The sequence below is a fragment of the Chenopodium album genome, chromosome 11 (genome assembly GCF_948465745.1).
Source record: "Chenopodium album chromosome 11, dcCheAlbu1.1, whole genome shotgun sequence".
NCBI lineage: Eukaryota > Viridiplantae > Streptophyta > Magnoliopsida > Caryophyllales > Amaranthaceae > Chenopodium > Chenopodium album.
In genome coordinates this window covers 6,393,331-6,416,527 of record NC_137844.1, presented here as the reverse complement: position 1 = coordinate 6,416,527, position 23,197 = coordinate 6,393,331, and the positions used below count along the sequence as shown (strand labels likewise).

Below are 23,197 nucleotides of genomic sequence, written 5' to 3'. Positions count from 1 at the left end.
GGAATACGAGGGTGTTAACTTTGGTTATATTGATAATTAAGGAGCTTTTCTTTCTTCTGTGAGCTTTATCTAGGAGCTATGGGTAGTGTCTTGCTTTTTTCTGGCTCATTGTTGCTGAAGGTGGATCCAATTCTACTAAAGAAAATATATCTTTTATGTGTTTGGTGAATACAGTGTCTGCTGCTGCCGGAAGAAATCATTTTGGTGCCCTTGCTGTTTTTATTGGCTATTATGGGTTATTGATTTAGGTATGTAGTATGCAAGGTCTAGGATGCTGATCGTTATGTAGTGAGCTAGAGAATTTGACCCATGAATTTTAATGATGTAATTAAGAATCATCCAGAAACTATAGGACAGGATCAATTATAAAGCATGCAGTCATTCCTCTGAGTTTTGCTTATGTAAATAATGAGTTTGCTTATATAAATAACCATGGAATTTGTTTGTTTTTTGTTTGTTGGTTAATGGTTACTATTATTATTTCCCTTCGCCCCTTATTTTTGTACCATTTGACCCAAAATGCCCTCACTTAAAGTGGATCTATGGTGCAAAAAAATGGGGACAGACTACAGAGGGGTACAATCTTGTTATTGTCATCATCATTGTTGTTGTTACATATTTTCAAGTTCTTTTAAAGCTTGGCCTTTCTAGATTAGCCTGAAATCACTGAATTGTCCTGTAGTTTGACTGTTTGTTTTGGTATGGGCCCATGGGCCGGGGCTTGATTTTTTGGGTTCGAGGAATGTTGTTTCAGTTATTATTGATTAGTTCCTTTATGTTGTATGGATACCTTGACAGCATGACAGGTAGTGCTGATGATCTCCAGTCAGGTAATGAACATTTTGTTTAAGGATCTAGTGGTTGTCTTTGATATTCTGTTAGATTGAGGCTTGATTGCCTGAGGATGTCAAACATGTAGGGTTCTTTTTATGCGGTTCTTTCTATGCTTGGGAGAATATGCCATCTTTTTCTTTAATTTTTTATTTCCTGGTCACATTTCCCTGGATAATGAAGCCATGAAGGTATAGTTTCATTTAGCTTAATTGTGATGTAACTATGCATGATGTACCATAGAGTTATAGGCCTTATAGGCTTATAGCCATGTTATTTTTTAATGCATTTGTAGCTTTTATTTCATGTTACTTTCAAGCTTGAGTAGTGAAATGTTACAGCAAGTAGCTTTCAAACAAATCCTTTTTTTAGTAATCATGTTTTGAATTGATTGATGTCAAGGGTCTATATATCCTGGTTTTGCTCTAATATTGTTTTTTATGTTTCTGCCAATTTTAATTTTCTTGAAGCTTGAAGGTCTATGTGGGGGCATCATAATATAATTTGGGAAGTATGACATGTAATTATGTTACTTTATCCACGTAAGTTCCTTTATTATGCAAGCCAAAATTTCAGTGTAGAAAAATGTTATACAGAGTTGTAATGTTGGTGCATAATTTACCCTGAGAAGTTGTATTGTGGAGAATAATTTTGACTACTGTTTGGCTTTGGAGAGAGTTGATGGATTGATCTTCTGCGGTACTGACCATTTGTCTCCCATATGAAAGTGATATGGAGCTATGTATGGACTATGGTTTTGAAACCTATAATTTTTTTTAAGCTTTTTGAGTAATTTGCTTGCTCACTTCAGACCATTTGATGTTTCTTCCTTTATCCTTGTCAAAATTTTTGAATCTTTTATCTGGTTCAAGAATGGATAGTTTGTACTCACATGCAGACTTTACTCACATTAGTGTGAATCATTGCTGTAATTTTTCCTATGTTCCTCTTACAAAGGTTGGACATGGGAAAGTGTCACTCTCCAGGTTTTTTATATTTATTTTTTTTAATTTTTTTTTTGTAAATAATTTTTTTTAAAAATTATATTTTTTTAGAAAAATTAAATTTAGTTTTATTTTAAAATAACTTTTTTTAAATAGTTTTTTTTTGTTCCAAAAGAAGTCTCAACTTATGTTGAGAGTCTTTTAACATCTGTATCCTGAACATTGTTGTGGTTAATTACCATATCTTATTACCCCTACTTGCGCTCTTATCTTGTTTCTGACCTGGGTGTGAAGAATTGCATATCACCTTTTAATTACAGAGATTAGAATTTGTGAAGTAAAGATGTAAAGTCAATTGTTCTTTTACTGGTGATTTGCCTGCAGTGTATGGCCTTGTTAATTTCACATATTAAAAATGTGGTCTTATGTAATTAACTGATTATATTGCAAACTATGGTAGTTGTACAAGTGATGTGCCCCCCTTTTTTTTTTTGGTTTGTGTGTGTGTGTGTGTGTGTGTGTGTTTAGAGAGCCACAAGGGCGAGTGATAATAATCGATCCTAGGATTAACTGGAATCGGGAGGGGAGCTCTAACTACTTGAGCTATCCTCACTCTCAAGTGATGTGCCTTCTTCATTGTTTATCCATCTTGATTTTCGTTGTCAACCTTTAATTGATCAACAGATCTGGAATGTTGTGTATGAGACAAGCTATTTGAACTGGTTTGTGCAACAATGCTCTAAAATTAACACATGACACAAACATGAATCCTGGGTTCTAAGTCTTAATTGTTGTGGTTACATGATGGACATGGTTTATGTTGAGAATTTTTTTGTCATGAGATCTTAGAATCAGGTGGTATTCAATCACTTGTAACTTTTAGTCTGTGTCATTTGGGAATGGCTTATGACAGTGTTATCATATTGCCTGGAGAGAAGAGACTACCAGTTTAGTTTAGTTGTGCTGCCTTGTTTTGGATGTCAGTGTTTGTTAAGTTACAGAGTTTGTATGGGCCGTATGGCCATAGGATTGATAGGAATGATGACAGAAATAAAAGCAGAGAAGGGAGAGACTATGTCAAGCTCCCTCTGACAAATGTAAAGCTAATAACTGAGGCTAGCAACTTAGTGATAATCATTGTGTATGTGCACCTGGTACTTTTGCCTTGGGTTATTTGTTGCTATACCAACCTTCTAGAAGCTGATAGCTCACCTTTGAGCCTCCCTTTTGTGACTGAGTGTGCACCTATCTGATTGCTTGTGCTGTCTTTTGAAGGTTATAATTGTTTCAGGCTTTCAGCAATGATTGAGATCAAAGTAATGCCTGCTTAAGTTCTGTTTTGTTTAGTTATTGGAGTAATTTTTCTGATGTGCTGATATTTGTTCAATAGCTTTTTGAGTGAATGCTAAATACTTCCTCTTAAGTTGGATAATTTGATGCTTAGTTTTGTTTTGATAACCTGCAAGGGGGAATTGGACACAGTATTATTATTTTTAATTAAGTTGTCCAATAGCTTTTAAATGAAGGCTATGTAGTTCTCTTAAGTTGGGTAAGGAAGCCCACCAGCGTCTGAAGATCAGGCTAGGCTTTGGCATTATTATGCCAACGATTTGCCTTATCTTGGACTTTAGCCAAAAAATTACTATTTGCTATATACTGTAGTAATTTGTCTGTTGGGCGCTGCTGGAGATGAAAGATTTTCTGAGAGCCAGAACAAATTTGCTATATACTGTAATTTATAGTTAGGTATTTTGAGAAGTTAGTATTTGAAGTTTAACCCTTCAGTTAGCTGTTAGCATGTAAAACCAGAGATGCATTATTACATTGTTAATCTATCTTCTAATTATGCCCTACTTTTTTTTTTATTTTTTTTTTATTTTTTTTTTTATATTTTTTTCCAGATTCTGAACTCAGCTCTCTGGCTATTTATAGGTGCTATGTATCTGTTTAAATTATCTCATCTGCTATTTTCTGAAATTGAACTCACGGTTATCTAGTTGTTGGTATCAGGTGCTTTGTGTCACTTAAAAGATGATGTCATTTTCTATATTTTAGAATCTGAACCCCAATTATCTATTTATTGGTAGAGAGTCTATGCATCTCCAGTGCCACAGCCGTTGTCTGTTTACAGGGGAAATTCAGGAAAAAAAAAAAAAAGAAACATTTTCAGTAAGCATTACTAGTAAATTGTATTCTTGCAAATTGCTGATTCCGAAAGAGACTGGAGTATATAATATTATACATGAAATAGATCTTTGATGCAAGATGATGATCGATGTTGGATAGGGAGCCTCTTCCACCACTGGACAAAGGAGGATTCATTCAAGAATACGTCTTTGCCCAGCAGCTCATTCTGGACCCATAATGATACATTTCTTTCAAGATGGAGAACTCTCTCCTCGACATTTTCAAAGAGCTGTGTGTTGCGAGTAATAATGCAAAGCTCCTCAACCTCAGCCCAGAAGCAGGATTCTGGCACTGGTTCAGCCTTCATTTTTGTATGTATCTGTAACGTGATGGTCTACCTTTGTCCATGTATGATCCAGTGTCCTCGTTCTTTAGATGGCGGTAGTAGTTGGCTATATCCAAGGGCTGAACAAGGCGCCTGTACCCAGTACCAATCTCAATCCACTCTTTATTCCCCTCAAATTCATCAGGTAATTCATTTCTTTTCAACATCTCAATTATCTCATCCCATATGCCTGCTAACTCCAATCTCCTGATGTTGTTGTGGAAGTCTTCAGTGTGCTTTTGCATTTTAAAGGCGTCATAGTATCCTATTTTCCGAACCTTACTATTGGCTTGATATCTTTCAAGCATATCCAACACTTCTCTGATTTTGTTCTTGTTGCTGCTGATCTTGATTTGGTTTCTAGCTTTCTGTTTTTCTAGCTCTCCTGCAGCTCGAAGACACAATCTCGCTCTTGCACTCTGGAATAACAATCAGCTTGTTATTAAAAGTTTAAATTGGAGTACATGTTTGAAGTGTAAAAAAAGGTTAGTTTAAAACTCACCAATCCTAAATCATACAAAGCACCACATACATTGAAATTTTCACCTTCTCCCATGTTTTCTGCCGATAGAGGCAGATCTTCCAGATGCTCCAAGTAAGCTACACGGCGCACTGCCATGCTCTCGAGTAATTCGTGCTCATAGATTAAATGCTCTTTCAGGCTTCTCTGGGCTACCTCATTCCACTCTGATTCAGAGCCTAGCTGAAGGCAGTAAAACAAACTTTGGTGAATGGCATCAGAATTTTTTATAGTGACAAATTTTCCATTCCCAATGCAGAAGACATAGGTCCCAAAAGGTCTGTAAGGGCTAAGCTCAATGAAATTGGTCACATTTTCCAGTAACAAGTTTGTACAACCCATGAATTTGCAGGCTGCACGACTGGTCACTAATGAGACGTTTCTCATCACTGTCAGAATGAACGTTGAAGCTTCCGCTGTTCTTCCTACAGAATCACTTGCAAAAAAGGGAGATTTTGGATTGTAGTAATGAAGAATCGTCTGCAATTCTTTCTCTATAGAGGGAAGAGGAGTGAGGGAAATTCTAGGGATGATATCATATCTCATGATTAAGTGTGTGAAATATTGACTCCAATGTTCTCGTTTAACAGCATGGGTTAATACATTGTCACCCACGAGTGGTGATCCAAAGGTTATACAGCGGGGCGGGCCGTGGTTAATGCGTCTCTGGTTCCAGGATTCCAAGAACCAAAGAGTTGCAAAGATAGCTGTTGCTGCACCTGAGGAATGTCCTGTAAACACTATCTGCTTCCCTGTTGCAGCTTTTTCCACCTGAAAATCTGAATTCTGTAAGGTAAATGTTCTCGTTTTTAAGTAGAAAATATACATAATTTTATCATGATAGTACAAACAATTTTTATAAAATCATACCTCATTCTTGAATGATGTTTTTGCCAATAGCGCTTCAAATCTTTGAAGGTATGCTTGGTTTACTGTCGCGGCTTCGTTGCTGCCAATAGTTTTAAGAGATGGGAAGTGATTAAGGTTGATCTTTGCCTCTCCAAAAGGCTTATGTGTAAACCAGTCACCCAAATCCCAAGTTCCTGTGAACCCAAAGATCACCTCTGACAACGAGCTCCTAGATATCTCACATATATACGGCTTACCAGTTGGTGACTTGTGAGCTTTTATGGCTACAGCGCAAGCTCGACCGATTAACTCGTCACTTAATCCTACACTCTCTCCTGCCATACCTGTACTTGTAGTTTTTATTTTTACATGAAGAGAGCAGAAGTAGCTGTTGTGATTATTGCTGATTGTAATGGCCAAATTTTATGTTTGGGAGTGTTGAGGTAGGCTAACAGTGGAATGATAATTACTGAAATGCCCTCTTGTCAGATTAATATAGGCCGATGTATGACGTAGCTCAGAAGGGCATATTTGTCATTCTACTTTCATTGACCTGAAAGGTGAAATTGTGCTATTTCTATGGTCATAAATAAAATGATTGTAAAGATTTTTTTCGTGGAAAATTCATCCCCGCTTCCCTCTTACGTGCTTGACTTGGACTTTAAAAGGTCACACGTCTTTTTCAAGCTAGCCACCTTAATCAAGATTATACTGGATTATACTTATCATAGGTTTTTTTTTTATTTTATTTTTTTATTTTGACAATAATAATAATGTGATATTAGGAAGATGCAAGGCTAGATTATCTGTAGCATAACTTGCATTCTAATATAATAAATCTTAATTAGTATTAAAATAAATGTTTTATGCTACATTGCTACCTCTTAGTACATTTAACATAGTTGGCTAAGCCAACCCAAAACTTTATCCATCATTAATCTTAAACGCAGCAGACGACTCAGGATCTTATTTACTATATACTCTGCTACGAGCTGTGAGAACGAGGACGACATGTTTTGAAGCATCCTGTTAGGGAAATCATATTCCTCAATGATCCCTACAAAAAGGATTGAAATTATGATACAATAAATAACATATAGAGGTTGGTAGTATGGAGTACATTCTAAGAAAAACAGAGCAATGGAGTTACCGCGGCTAAGAAGCAAGACCATATCGCTGTCAAGAACAGAAGTGATGCGATTTGCAATTGTAACGACTGTACAACCAGAAAAGTAATGTTTAAGAGTTTGTTGTATACGATTATCAGTGGCTGTGTCAACCGAAGCAGTGGCTTCATCTAGCACAAGAACCTTGCTTTTCTTGAGTAGTACTCGCCCAAGGCAGATTAATTGCCTCTGACCCATGCTCCAATTTTCTCCGTTCTCATCAACTGCATTCATTTTTGAAAGAAGAACATACATTCATATAAGTTATTTCAATAAAAATCAATGCACATATGATTAGCCATACAAACCATTAGCATCCAACTTCGTTTCAATCTTTCTAACTTCATCTCCAAGTTGACATTTATCCAAAGCCAGCAAGTTTTAAATTCATTTGATTTAGCATCAGCAGTTTACTTTCCAAGGCGAATGTCGTAGGATTATGAATTATATCATAGAAAGCAAAGGAAATGCACGAGCACACACTAACTAAAAAAACCAACCTCCCAAATTTGTCTATCTGTGTATTGTTCAAGTGGGTCCAAATTACTTCGTATTGTTCCCTGAAACAAGGTAGGATCCGATGGTCAGTCTTGACCTCAGATCGTGGAGTCCAATAGTTGAGATATCAATGCCATCAATTACAATACAACCAGTTGTAGGTTCAACTATCCGAAAAAGTGCTTGTATCAGAGTTGATTTACCAGTTCCTGTTCTTCCTACAATACCGGTTTTTGACCCTCCTGGAAAAGTGCATTTCACACCGTGCAGCACTAGTGGCAAATGTGGAGCATACCGAACCTGCAAATTATAGGTGTCGATTTTCCCTTGTGATGGCCAAGAACAATCTGGCCGATTTTCTTGTATGATAAGAGGAGCCTCACTAGAAATGTTCGTGTACTGAAGAATTCTCTCCACTGATATAATCTTGTTCTCCCAATAGCATAAACAACATATTAGCACTGACAGCTGACCATTGAGGGTGATCCCATACGTTACAGCTAATCCTGCAATTGCTGTACATGAAGTCACGAAGATAAGACTTGCAGTTTCACATTTGCCATTACAAAGATGAACACGAAACAAGAACAAGATGCAATACTAATACATATATACCAGGATCTATGCTTTCTCTGAAGTACACAGAGAGAACTAAAAGGGAGGCAAATGTTATACAAGAGAATGCATCTAGCCGCAACATTAGCCATTTCATTGCAGCAGCAAGGTGGAATTCAGGGCGAGAATAAGCATCAACATTTTTCATGTATGTTGGCTGGAATCTTGACTGTTGATCAAAGCTCCTAATAGTTGTGATCCCCGAAATAGTTTCAGCAAAATATTGAATAACTGGAGCTTCACATACTGGACTTAACCGTGATAATTCTCTTGATGCACACATATAATTAGAGCTGTCAAAAGCTACCTAACCCGAACCTGATTATTAACCGACCTGTCTGAACCCGAAAAAATGGTGACCAGAACCCGACCTGAAACCAACCCTAGACCCGATTATTTGAGACCCGAACCTGAACATGAATTGACCTGGAGATGACCTGACTCGAATATAACCCGTAAATTATTGACCTGAATCGAACCCGACCTTAACTGAAATTGACCCAAACCCGTTTTAACCCGTTAAAACCCGAATTAAACTCGACCTGTTACTAACCCGACTTGAATTCAACCTGACCCATTCCTAACCCGACCCAAATTTAACCCGACCCGTTACTAACCCAACTCGAAATTCAACCCGACCTGTTACAAACCCGACCTGTTACAAACCCGACCCGAAATCAACCCGACTTGTTATTGACCTGACCAAATTCAACCCGACTTGTTATTGACCTGACCCGAATTTTACTCGACCTATTACTAACCCGACCCAAAATTCAACCCGATCTGTTACTAACCCGACCCGAAATCAACACGACCTGTTATTGACCCGACCTAAATTCAACCCAAATTGTTCCTGACTCGATTTCAAATCACCTTAAATTCAATTTAGGCCACCTTATTATTATTATTGATCAAAGCATTTTGTCTAAAGAGACCAAGTCGGTCCAGGCCAGCAAAAGAAAGAAGCATCATCCCCAAATTTAAGAGTTAAATATAGTATATTGTTGTATAGTCAAAGGAGATAATTATCTTCCTAAATTATAGGCTATAGTTCCCTAGTATGTTGCCATATATATTGTTATATAGTCTAAGGAAATAATTAGCTTGATAAAAATGATAATTATCTATTTATATTTAGTTAGAGTTTAGCCTATAATGATTGACAAAGGCATGTACATTCTTTATTTAAATTTAGTAATTACGATTTACAAAAACTACTACTTTTTAGGTGCAAGTTCAATTCTATATTTCAGTTAAGCAATTACAGTTTACAAATACTACTACTTTGTAGGTGCATGTGCATTCTAAATGTAGTCAATTACATTTTGCAAATACTATTAGATCTTAGACTTGTTTGTTTTATCTTATATTGTATATAAAAAAAATTATAATTTCAGAAAAAAAAAATTCGGATAATGATTGAATTGAACGTGATAATGATTGAATACGAGCATGAGTATATGACAATGATCCGATGATAATCTAACCCGAATAATTTACCTGAACTCGATCATGACTTGACTTGTTTGGACTCGAGAAAGTGGTGACCCGAACTAGAGATGTTATAAGGCTTTTATTGGACTTTTATTATTCTAATTTTAATATTCATTTGCCTATTTAATTTTATTTAAACTTTTTAAATGATGCCATTCAAATGTTTCAAAAAAATGCCGTTAAAAAAAACGTGAACTCGGATATGAACTTATAAAAAATAAACAAGTTTAGATAATTTCAAATAAAATAAGTTTAGAAAAAAAAAGTTATTGTATTTTTTTTATCTAAACTAAACCTATTTTAACCGAATTTATATGAACTTATTGTATTTTATATAAACTTATTTGAACATGTCATGTCGAATATAAACTTATCTAAAATAATTGTTATCCTACACTGAGTAGAATCAATGTGAATAGATTAGAATAGGGTTTGAACTTATCTTCTAAAGATCTAAACTAAACCTATCTTACAAGAATTAATATGAACTAAATATGTAGATCTTATCTAAACTTATTAGAACTTATTAGCTCGAATTTAAACTTATCTAAAATTATTTATCTTACAATAAATGAAGTAATTGATAATGATTAAACGTGAACGTCATTACATGAACTGTTAACAAACCGACCTAAAAAATGTACCTGAACCCAAGGTGACTTGACCCGAAATCAACCCAAAACCCAAATTAACCCAATATTTGAGACCTGAACCCGAATATACCTCGACTTTGGAAATGACTCGACCTGATCATAACCCGCAAATTATTGACTTGAACCAAACCTGACTTGAACCCGAACAAGACCCGACTTGGAAATGACCCGACCTGATTGTAACTTGCAAATTATTGACTTGAACCGAACCCGACTTGAACCCGAGAATGACCTGTCTTGGAAATGACTCGACCTGATTATAACCCGCAAATTATTGACTTGAACCGAACCCGATTCAAACTCGAGAATGACCCGACCCGATTCTAACCCGCAAATTGTTGACTTGAACCGAATCCAACTCGAACCCAAGAATTACCCTAACCCGTGAAAACCCAAATTAGACCCAACCTATTATTCACACGACCAACTGTTATTAACCCGACCCAAACTCGATAAGATGTATGATTCGACGTGACCCGACTCAAGCATGATCCAACCCGAACCCGACCCGCATAGGCTACGGCATTAACCCGAATTGACCCGACTTTAGTGGAGCTTGATTTAATATAATTTCCGGCTTACTTTTCGTACTAAAAGTACATGTTCTTTCCATTTGATAGTGCTTCTTCAATTACCATTCAAATTTCAGCTACTTGCTTGCATTACTAAAGAATCATGAACAAGTTTGCATGCATCATATATTCATATTTTAAGTGAGACAATTTACGCACCTGATCATGTACTTTGACAGTTTGACTCACTATGAAGTATAATTGGCATAATATGGAAGTACAATAATGAAAAAAAAAAAAAAAAAAAACGTAGTCTTACTTGTATGCTAAGTTGATTGTTTTTATTTATTTTTTATTTTTTTTAATGAATGTAGTAACCTTTAATCAATCGACGCTAACCAATTTCCTCTATCGCAAATACATGCTGAATGCAACAGCATAGAAATAATATTTTCAAACGGCAAGTCTGTATTTCTGTTAGGCTGGTCCGAAAACTACCTAATAAGTAATGCATCTTAGATAATAATGAATCACAAAAGTTCTTTCGAACTAACACAGAGAGCATTTGATTATAAAGAGATCATGGACTAATACTTTATAACTCTATTTGCACTAAGCCAAAGGCCTACATCGACTGAAGACTAAAGTTAAGTATCAAGAGGATACCCTTGGGTGATGTCTTGTACGTCGTGGCTAAACAAAACAGAGATAAGAAAATAATTACACCACTAAGCATTATGCACCGCCAGAGCTTTTAAATTTAAGCAGTTCACAGCTTGAAAGTTCTGCTCACCAAATGACAGAGAATCGAATACGGCGGGATTGCCCCACCTGTAGGCTGCTGAAAAAAACAGATGCCTCCCTCTCTTCAAATGACATATATAGGGAGCGGCAGAGAAGAAATCCAAAGTTTTTAATACCCCTACTGGCTGAATTGCAAGCAACAATGGCAAGCCGCAAGCCTAAGGATAGCCAATGCAAAAGGAAACTGGGAAAGAGTGGTGAATCTGATGATAGCAGTAGACTTTAAATAAGCAGTAGTCATGTAAAAAGACAGATTATTTGGAGTACGACAATGTTCATGAATACAGGGAATCTATGTCGAAGCACAAGTGAAGCAGATATTCAAAGGAAGACAGAAAAACAAGGTTAGCTAGCTGACATTTAAGCAAATGAAGCAACAAGAGGAAACTTGCAATATGATTAGGGCCCTGAAGCTGTATTGTTGAATAAAAAAACCAATATCTTGTACTAATGGACTGGACCAAGGTACTAGCAGTAGCAACTCCAGATAGAGCAAATGCTGTACTAACAATGACAATAATAACAACATTTCTGATGTTTTTATCATTTTTATGTGTTTACCATATATATCTGGAAATGAAACAACAAGATCTCTACAAGTTCTACTGAGTCAAAGATATTTAATGTTAATAGTTTAAGCTAGACTCCATCACTATAGGATGCTGATATCTCTACTTCAATATTTGTACCGACAACTAGACGTTGAGTATTAAGTGATTAACCATATCTCCCCCCCCCCCCCCCCCCCCCCCTCTCTCCCCTCCCTTTTTCTCTTTCTCCCCCTCCCTCCTAATCTTGATGTATCATACTCTGATCATCATCTAGCAAATGAGAAAGGTAAAAATGAAGAATTATGAAATTAAACAATGTCAAAAGAGGTATATATAAACCAACGTGTTTTAACACACGAAAACCATACAATAATCATACAATGTCAAAAGACTTAACAAACCTTTTAACGGGTAGGATGCCAATTTGTGGCAAAAAAAAAAAAAAAAAAACCCAAATTAAGAGCATCTGCATTGCTTTACTTGCAATTGTCTAAATTCAACCAATCTTCTTCTATATTCAATAGTTTCACGGGTAGGATGCCAAAGCCTTCCCTTGGATTCCTTTGTGCAACACTAAGCTCTCCACATAAGTCTCAAAAGATGTCGGGCCATCAATATAATCTTCTAAATGTTGTATTTGATGACTTCTAAAGTTATAAGAATACAATCTACCAGCACTCTGTAAGAAAAATGTATTCTTCTCCACAATGAAAATCTTCGTATGAGTAACACTTTCAAGAAACTGAAGACCATTTAAATCCGCATCCCCAGAATACCATAGCCTCCAGGAATACTTTCCATTATCCTTAACCAAAACCCATATGCAGGTACGCTTAGAAGACATACTGAAGAATGCCACTGACTCACCAAGAACGAAATTAAATTTAATGGTATCTTGTTCTGTAGCATCAGGCAAATCCACAAAGTCGAACTCTTCCGAATCATAATCAAACGATACAAGATGAGTATGTAAATCACACGCCACACCACGGTTGTACTTCTCAAATCCTAAACAATATATAGAACCCTTAAAATAAAGAACATCCCCAACTTCACCGTAGAAACTTAAAAACCCTGGAATGTGAACATCCAACCTATCTTTAATCCTCCAAAGGTGATCATTTAGTGAATAAACTGCAATCGAAAACTCGGGATACTTACCATACCCGAAAGCAAACACCTTATAATCATTACTAGATGGAGCGAAACCCGGCCAATAAGTTATGAATTTGTATCCCATTGATACAAAAGGGCAAGGAGGAATCAACAAGGACTTGAGAATACAAGGATTATAGAACACAATCCTATTCGAAAACCATAAGTACTTGATCAAAATCAACCCATAACAGCTCCCTAAAACATCCCAATTCTCAGGAATTCCGAAAAGTTGATCAATTTTCCTACATGTGTCTCTACTATGAATATGCATACGATGCCTCTTACACCATTCCGAAGCTAACAAATAGGATTGATTGCGATTGTTGTTGTAAATTTGAAGATGCATAAGAATGAAATCAGAGGAATCGATTACAGAACACCAGGTTTTACAAACAGACCTGAATCGAATTAGGGTTTTCGCCGGCAGCCTAGCAAAGATCTCCCTCCACAATTCTGTCGGCAAATCTGGCAATTCGGCATCGGATGTTGTGATCTGGATGATGCTTGGTTCCGCCATTGAAATCAATTTAGGGAAATTGAGACTGTGACTGTAGAAATGAAGGGGACAAATTAGGGGTGGAATACAGTGGTTGGGGAAGACAAAGTCTCACACACTATGATTTACTTTGTATTTGTATTCTCGGAGTATTAATGTGAGAATGTGCCCTTATTAATGTACATTTAGTGGAGTCTAACCCGAACTGAATTAATTATTATTCAGTGGGGTTAAATAGTCGATAAATAAAAAATTCAAGTGTTGAATCTCAATTTAAAGGACATAATGATATCTACAACATATGAAGTACTTGTATTAAATTATTAAAGATTTCGTGGGTTTCAAAAAAAAAAAAAAAAAAAGTTATTAAAGATTTCGTAGTAGAAAAAAAAAAAAAAAGATTTCACTGTGATCTTTTAAGAGATACAGTTAGAGGCTCAGAGCTGCTTTAAGTATTCAAAGACAAGTCATAGAGAAACAATCTATCACGGATGGATCAGTGATTAAATCTTTGATACTCCCCTATAGTATACTCCCTCCATCCCTTATTGTTGCCCCATTTACCGTCCTTACAAGATTGCCTTATTTTAATATTGAGCAATAGCAATCTAGTGGACAACTAGCTAGTGCAAAGTGCTTGAATATTACTGGTACCCCCGGACCATTTTTTGCTAATGTAGATGTAAGATTACAGCCTCGTTCATTCCCTTACCGAAGGGATACATAAACTAAAAGACTACTAGGCATTTTCTCATTTGTATACCAACTACGAGGACTCGAGGAGAGCCACAATATCAATTAGCTATGAGAAAATTAACATAAAATAGGCAGGATAAAGCAATGTTAGTGATACATATGGGAATCATTGTTTTCAGCTGTTACTCTGATCCAATAGTTCAAATACTTAAAAGTGCAGTTTCAAAAAACATTCAGGAGTCCAGACACATTTTTTCTAATACATAAAACTCCAACATGTGACAACCCTTTTAAAACTCCATTAAACTATTTGCTGCTGTTACAATTACAAAATACTAGCATTTCTGTCTCAAGAATGTGCAATAAAACAAACCCATAGTGGCATTTATACAGAGATCTAGCAACTTCCAATCAAGAATAAAACTCATTTACATATAATCAAGCAATCACAGGCTGAAAAACATGCAGCGTTTGGGGGTTACAGATTCTGCAGTTTTTGTGCCTCTAAAATCACAAATAACAGTTATAATTCTCAGGAATGCAGACAGTGGGAAGTTGGGAACACTATCCATTGCTAGTAAAATCTGCATTCACTGTAACAAATAGAGGCAGCCAGAAAACAGAACCTTTGCTAGTAAAATAGTATTCGGAGACAGAGGTGGCACAAAGCTTAGACATTCTTGAAGCAGCAATTATACATAGGTAAAACTACACGAGGGATCAAGATTGAAGTATATAACTTGTAAAATTTTAAATTTTATTGAAGTTGCTAGATCTCTGTATCACGTCATTTTTTAATGATCACTGCCAGGATGTAGATTAAGAGCTCCAGTTAGTTGCAGAAAGTTAGAGGGGGAATTTGTGTTAATTAAATGGAAACACAGCGAATGCATAATATAGCAGCATCAACTACGTGCTTTCCTCTTCAACATAGCAATAAAATGTAACAGCAACGCTGCCCTGCCCAAGACCACCACTTCATCAAATTCAAGCCACTTTGGCTGCTGGGTCAGTTATAATTTCCTTGTTAAATTTCCAGTAAAGACACATACCATATATGTCACCATAGTCCTACAGGACTCTTCAATTAGTAAGCTTATATAAACAGATGAAGACTCAAAATTACACGACCATCACTAAGCCCCATCATCTATGCCAGTTGGACTAAAAAATATATTTTGTGTTTGAAGGTAAAGAAATGCAAGTTCACATACTTATGAAACTTCACACATTTAATTCACAGCATCAAGTAATGTAGTTATGTGACAGTAGGTTAACTGATCCTTCATAAGTACGATATCAAGAAAACTATAGTTAAAAAACAAAAGCAGGTTTGCCTGAATAATGCTTTGCAAATCAGAACAATTAAAAAACAACACAGCAATTAAATAAATGGGTATTTCACATGTTTTAGAAATGCAAGTAGGAAGAAGGTCATAATTAAGAGAGTTATTGATATTACCTATGATCTTCATCTTCCAGAATCAGCCATCATCCACACTTCATCGATTTCATAAAACATATGTGAAAAAGAAAAGGGAACAGGTTGATCTAAAATTTAGGCATAAACCAGCAAAAAGGAGAATGAAAACAAGTTAATCTAAATCTTTGGAATAAACCATATAGGAGCAAAACACTCAGTTTATTATTGGGTTCATAAAATGATTGAATATCTCCTGTTGTCTTGTCAAAAACACCCATGTCAAGCTCAATACCCTTGAGTTGTATGGTAATGCAATGAATTGACCCTACTTCCTAAGTCCTAACTGATATCAAGTCTCTATCAATATAAGATTATAATTTTACCCCTAGTTTGCGCCTACATCCATCTGATGAGTTTTCGGACCAAGGGTGGAGGGAAAGACTGGACTCTGGAGCAGCAAGCCAGCAACAATTGACCCGCACTAGCACCATATCAATGACAACAGCATCATCTATTATTCTTCATGAGTATACTACAGTCTAAAAAGGGTGGTCACTTGAATTAGAGGACCTTGACGTATACTCTTTAACAAGTTTTGAGAATGAAGAATTCTTGTTTTGTAACAAGCTTGTAGGAGGATCGCATTCCTCAACGAGCCCTACAAAAAAAGAGGATTGGCAATTACTAAAAATAACAATGAAAAATTAAACTTTGGTGCCTGAGAAAAATGAATGTGCAATATTTACATGTAGGGAAATTGATTGTACCATGACTAAGAAGCAAGACCATGTTACTGTCAAGAACAGAAGTGATGCGATGTGCAACGGTAATAAGGGTACAATCTGCAAAATGATGTTTGAGAGTTTGTTGTATAAGATTATCAGTGGTTGTGTCAACTGATGCAGTCGCTTCATCAAGGACCAACACTTTGCTTCTCTTGAGTAATACTCGCCCAAGACAAACTAGTTGTCTCTGACCCATGCTCCAATTCTCCCCGTACTCATGAACTATATATACGTTGTTGGGAAAAAAAAATTGCATTGGAATTAGTATGTGATCATATATATATATATATATATTAAAAAAAAAAAAAAACCTACAAAATATATTGAAAGTGTGATAGGAAAGAAATTAATACCATTAGAATCCAACTTTCTTTCCATGTTCCTGACTACATCTCCAAGTTGACACTTATCCAAAACAAATAAGTAAATTATACAACACAAGTAAGAATGCATGGTTAATCCTTCAATTAAACACCAAAAGAATAAAAAACACTCACATCCCATATCTGTGCATCTGTGTACTGCTCAAGTGGGTCTAAATTACTTCGTATAGTTCCTTGAAACATGGTTGGATCTTGAGGAATAATGCTCAGTTTTGATCTCAAATCTTGGAGTCCAATGGATGAGATATTAATGTCATCAATCACAATATGACCTTTTGTAGGCTCAACTATCCGAAAAAGTGCTTGTATCAGAGTTGATTTCCCACTTCCTGTTCTTCCTACAATACCGGTTTTGAGCCCTCCAGAAAAAGTGCATGTCACCCCGTGTAGCACGAGTGGCAAATGTGGAGCATACTGAATTTGCAAATTGTGAATACTTATTTCACCACGTGACGACCAGGAACTAGCTGGCCTGTTTTCTTGAATAATAAGAGGAGCTTCACTAGGAATGGTCATGTACTGAAGAATTCTCTCAACTGATATCATTTTGGTTTCCCAATGGCATAAACACCATATTAATGCAGAGAGCTTAAAACTTAGGGTGAGTCCATATGTCACAGCTAACCCTGCAATTGCTGCACATGATATAAAACATATATTACTATATTAGTCCTTATCATATTTTACCATTACAAAGGGAAATAAATAAAAGAAAAAGATATATACACTACTAAAACATACCAGGATCTATGCTTTCTCTGAAGTACAAAGAGAAAACCAAAAGGAAGGCAAATGTAATACAAGAGAATGCATCCAGCCGCAACATTAGCCATTTCATTGCAGCAGCAAGTTGGAATTCAGGGCGAGAATATGCATCTACAATTTTCATATATGTTGGCTGTAATCTTGACTCTTGATCAAAGCTTCTTATAGTCGTTATTCCCGAAATTGTTTCAGAAAAATATTGAATAACTGGAGCTTCACATACTCGACTCAATCATGATAATTCTCTTGATGCAGGCATATAGTATTGCTACATATAATATTTGATTAGTGTTTGTTACATAATTGTCAGCTACTGCATACTAAAAATATAAGCATACTTGTAGAATCACCATTTAAAAAGCATTACCTGATACCAAATGGAGGCGAAGATCAAGGGGATGAATATAACCAAAACTTCCCATGCTACTGTAGACATCAAAGCAATAATTCCTAGAAGTTGGATGGTGAGGGAAATGAGACCCTCAAGTATGGACGGAATTCGAGTCTCCACAGCACTTTGATCGGTAGAACACTATATCAGAGGAAGTGTATCAAACTAATCAGTAAAATGAAAATTGAATCTAGTATCTCAAATGTGAATTGTGACTTACATAACCAAAACATACTTTGTGACTCATATATATTTGTGAACAAAAAAAAAAAAAAAATTGAGTGGATGATAGATCACTTACTCTGTTAAGAATTCTTCCAGCAGGTGTAGCATCAAAAAAGGACATAGGAGCACGAAACATGGTGTCCATCATTTTTTTGAAAAGTATGATAGCAGTTTTATATCCTGTGGCTACAAGAAGTGTGTCTACAACAAGGGTGAAGAAACATATGCCAATAGCCAAGGATGCATAGACAATCAGTAGCGTAGATCCACTAACAGCAGGGTTTACATCCTTTGACAGTGGAGTTGCCCAAGCCAACCAATAATTGCTCCCTATTTGAAGAATTTGTAAGATAATTGCGGCTAGAATTACAAGAATCACAAGAGCTCCTCCATATGCTGTTGTGATATATTTCCAATAGACATGGAACCCGACTTTACCCCTCTCACGTTCTTCTTCTTTTACGAGCTGTGCTGCAGGTGCAGAACTAGCAGCACCCCTGTCATCATCTACTTCACTATTCACATTTTCAAGTCTGATTATACTTTTAGTATTGTCTGCAGATATAGGTGCCGACAGAGCTGCATTTTGTGCATCTACAAGCTGTATAAAATCAGACCCTGGAACGAGAATGTCTTCATACTTTCCAACTTGTGCAACCCTTCCATTTTTCATGACCTTAGAAGAAATACATAAGATCATCAAAAACTCAGATGACTTGATGATCTCAAAATGAAATAAAATGAAGAAAACAGACTATTACTGAACTCACCACAATTAGATCAGCAGTGTTTAAGAACTCAACTTGATGAGTAACATAAATAACAGTTTTCCCTCTCAGTACACCAAGCAATACTTCCTGTAATCCAAAATCAGATAGTATTACCAAATCAAAATTTTAATTATCTTACTAATTTGAACATGTAAAAATAAATGGTATAAATACTTCACCTTAAATAGATGAGAACCAGTATGAGCGTCAACAGCACAAAAATGGTCATCAAATAGATAAATTTCCACATCATGATAGAGAGCGCGAGCAATTTGTATTCTTTGCTTCTGTCCGCCACTTAAGTTGATACCTCTCTCACCAATAATAGTTTGATCACCAGATGAAAGGACTTCCAGGTCCTTTTTAAGACAACAAGCTTCGAGTACTTGATCATATCTTTGTCGGTCCATATCCTTACCAAACAATATGTTCTCTTGAACCGTACCACTCTGTATCCAAGGTGACTGAGCAACATAAGCCTTTGTCCCACACAGCTTAACTACCCCCGAGATCCTAGGCATATCACCCAAAATGCAAGAAAGTAAGCTTGACTTACCTGAACCAACTGTACCACATATGCCAACCTTCATACCACAAGACACTTTTAAATTTATGTCTTTTAATGTTGCCGTAGTAGTAGATGAAGAAGTACTATCCCAAGTGAAGTTCCCAGCAATAATCTCAACTGATGTATCAGAACTGCCCAATGGCAGCTTCTCTAAACCATCATCTTGGAGCTCATCGAGGGAAAGAAAAGAGGCGATTCTCCCAAGGGAAACCTTGGCTTGGACTAGCAAGGATATAGTATCAGGTAAGAGGAAATGGGCTGTCGAAGAACCCGAAAGGTAGCAAGTGCAGACAAAATTTGCCCCATGTCAAGCAGGATTCCCATATATATACAAGAGCCAAAAGCAACCAAAGCCACTGAAATTGGACCTATCTCATAAAAAAAACCCATCACTACTGAGCTATATAGATATTTCTTCAACCATTGCATCTCCACTTCTCTTAGTTGAAAAATCTTAGACAAAAAACTCATCTCCCATCCTTGAAACCTAAGAACTCTAATATTCCTTAAAGTCTCAATAGTTGCCTTCATTCTGTTATCCTTAGATTCCATAAGCTTTTTTTGAAACTTCTCCTGCCATGTCATAAATAGAGAGTTTGCTACCACAAAAATTATTGTTACAGCAAAAGAACCAACGGTGGCAAGAAATCCTAACTTGTTGTATAAAATTAGCAAGGCTAAACCGATTTGGAAAAATATTAACCATGTATCATGCATGTAGACAACGAAACCTTCGATTCTCTCGACATCAACAGCCACAGCATTGATAAGTTCTCCTCCACTACCACCACCTCCCATCTGGTCGCCTTGCAATTGTGGCAACCAAGAAGGAAGGGTCAAGCTCTTATTGTATAGCATTACAGTTGTCACTGCTCGAATCCTAATTCCAATCTGTTGCATCTTAGAGATCCAATGTCTCTGAATGAAATCCTCAAGAAAAGTTGTGGCACAAAATGTAAAAGCAAGAAATAGCCTTGGTTTTTAAAAGACTCAATACCATTAAGGCATTGAAAAAAGCTATCAATAAGATATGGAGCAACAAATTGAGCTAGTGTGTATATTATCCCTAAGAGGGCTGTCCAAAAGATTTCCTTCCAAACCAACAAGAAATATGCCTTTGCAAGCCTAAACTCAGTAGTAACAGCTCGACTATTATCTTGTTTATCAGCTTGTGACGATGACTCAAAAAGCCTTTGGAACACTGGAAATACTCCAAACACACTATTAGAAGGGCCTAGTTGAGGAATATCTTCAAGCTCTAAGGTTGATTTCTTGATGCACAATGCAAGTAAAGGAGTTAACCAAGAGAAGAAGAGAGTATGGAAAAAACCGGCATTTTCGTAAGGAGTCACAGTATCACACCCTCTTGTCTTGGCATTATTAACACCATGATCCAAAAGGGGTTCTAAAAGATTAAGTACTTGATTCTCACTATTCAAAGATCCTATAACATAACAGAAAATCAAGCCATTTTTTAAAAAGATACTAATACAACAGGTATATCAATAATTTACAAATGCACGTTAACGATTATAAACTCCATTCAAATTTAGTTGTCACATTACTAATTTGATGCAACAATTGATTCTAAACAAAATGAGAAATAACGTGTTCAACTTGAATAACACATCAAATGTATACCCCCTAATGAGATCAAATTACAACAATTGATCATTATGCAACAGTGTATAACATAGCTGTGTTTGGAAATCACACACAATTATTGAGGAATAATTTAGGATATTATCAAGATTTCCGGAAAGTAAATATATTAAGTAAATCTTACTCCCTTTATATATCAATATATCCCATAACACAATTTATTTCTCTGAAACCATAATCTCGAATCTGTCACCAAGGACTTTCGAATCCTCCCCCGCCTTTCTTTTCTTCCTCCCTGAAAACCCAAATTGCCAGGAAATCTCAATTCAATTCTAATTCTAATCAAACTCTACAAATCCCTGAAAACCCAAGATTAAAGTTTTTATAATTTACTTTTAATCTAAAACCCTACTATTTTAAACCAATTTATCAATTTGCCAATTTCACCCAATTTACATATAGTTCTTACTCTTCAATTGTGAATTAAGGTTCTTAATCGGGGGATGAATTATTGAAATCCTTGAATGTGAATTGGTAAGCCAAAGTAATATACTAAGGTTCTACTCATCTTATTTTCAATTATTTCAATAAAAATAAGTTCAAATTAGAAAAGTAGAGATGAATACCTTGGACCATTGTAACGATTTGACGTGGTTGGGTTGTTGCCGCCGTCAGAGGAGAAGTGCTAATGGTGGTGATCGGTGAATTTAAAAGGGAGGAGGAAACAGAGTATCTTGAAACAGAGTATCAATATTAAGGTAGAGGAGTCCAATAGAAACAACTGAATATTCACTGACTTTTTTTAATGAAGAATCTGTGAAAATACAGATTTATCATCACCAAATTGCCACTAGAATACTAGATAAACAAATTTTGTTATGATAAAATTTGACTCCCTTAAAGAATCTCTCATCGATTTTATTTGTACTTATCAAAAGTTAGGCTTTGTTTGGTTCAGTATTAGTAAAGGAAAGAAAGGGAAAGGAAGGGAAGGGAAAAGAAAGGAAGAGAAGGGAAAGGAAAGAAACTATAGCACCCAATGTTTGGTTTGATATTAGTAAAAGAAGGGAATTGAGAAGAATATATTGTTTGGTATGACATTAGTAAAGGAAAGGAAGGGAAGGGAAGACTAATTTTGAGTTTAATAGATTTAATTTCTTTCTTTCCTCCCAAATTCCTCCAATTTCGAGAGGAAAGGAAAGGAAAGATTTTGTGAAGGGAGCTTTCCTTCCATTTCCCTTCATTTTCTATTATATCCCATATAATTTTTCAAACCAAACATAGGAATCTGTATTTTTCCTTTCCTTTCTTTTCTTTTCCTCCCAATTCCTCCCAACCAAAAAGGGCCTTAAGGTAATTATAAAACATTCCTTTAAATTATTCCTTTGACATTCTACATAGTAATCCTATTAACCACTATATAACATCAAGCCCTATACAGTTACAAATTATATATGAGGGATTGAGGGTTACAACGTGTAACTTCTAAAAAGAGGGACACAACTTAAAAATTACAATATCAGAAGGTTATTATGTAGAATTTCTCAACCTTAATACCTTTTATAGGTAATAATTGAGGTTAGATTTTTTTTTTTTTTTTTGGTGTTTGAGCCACAAAGGGTGAGAATCGATCTCGTAATCTCCTGAAATAGGGAAGATTTAACCACTTGAGCTATCCCTCATTCTCAGAATCCAATTATTTATGCATTCGGACATTATTGCGAATTCAGAAATTTTATTTTTCACTTTACATTGGAATAGCAATAACCACATACTCCATAGTGCAAAAGAAGGGTTTCAAATTTGCATATGTAAATTTATATCACGAAGACACGAAGTACTTCGTATAAGTTTGTAATTAGTCATGTTTTTAGACTAACACAGCTTGAACAAGGCATACCCCATATTATGTGAAGATTTGTTTCGCTAATTTTTCTTGCATGTTATAATAACAAGCATAAAACCAATTCACACGAATTTCTTCAA

At 35.9% G+C, this 23,197-nt stretch overlaps 2 pseudogenes across 1 annotated transcript; both read right to left on the bottom strand.

Annotated features, from left to right (window-relative positions):
* Positions 1–3,938: 3,938 nt before the first annotated feature.
* On the bottom strand, positions 3,939–5,998 carry LOC145568396 (protein EDS1L-like; annotated as a pseudogene). Its single transcript, XR_014095825.1, has 3 exons — positions 5,678–5,998; positions 4,790–5,578; positions 3,939–4,706 (listed from the first exon to the last, which is right to left on the bottom strand). The product of XR_014095825.1 is annotated as a protein EDS1L-like (transcript).
* Positions 5,999–6,580: 582 nt separating this feature from the next.
* Positions 6,581–21,284, bottom strand: LOC145566162 (ABC transporter C family member 3-like; annotated as a pseudogene).
* Between the last annotated feature and the right edge of the window lie 1,913 nt (positions 21,285–23,197).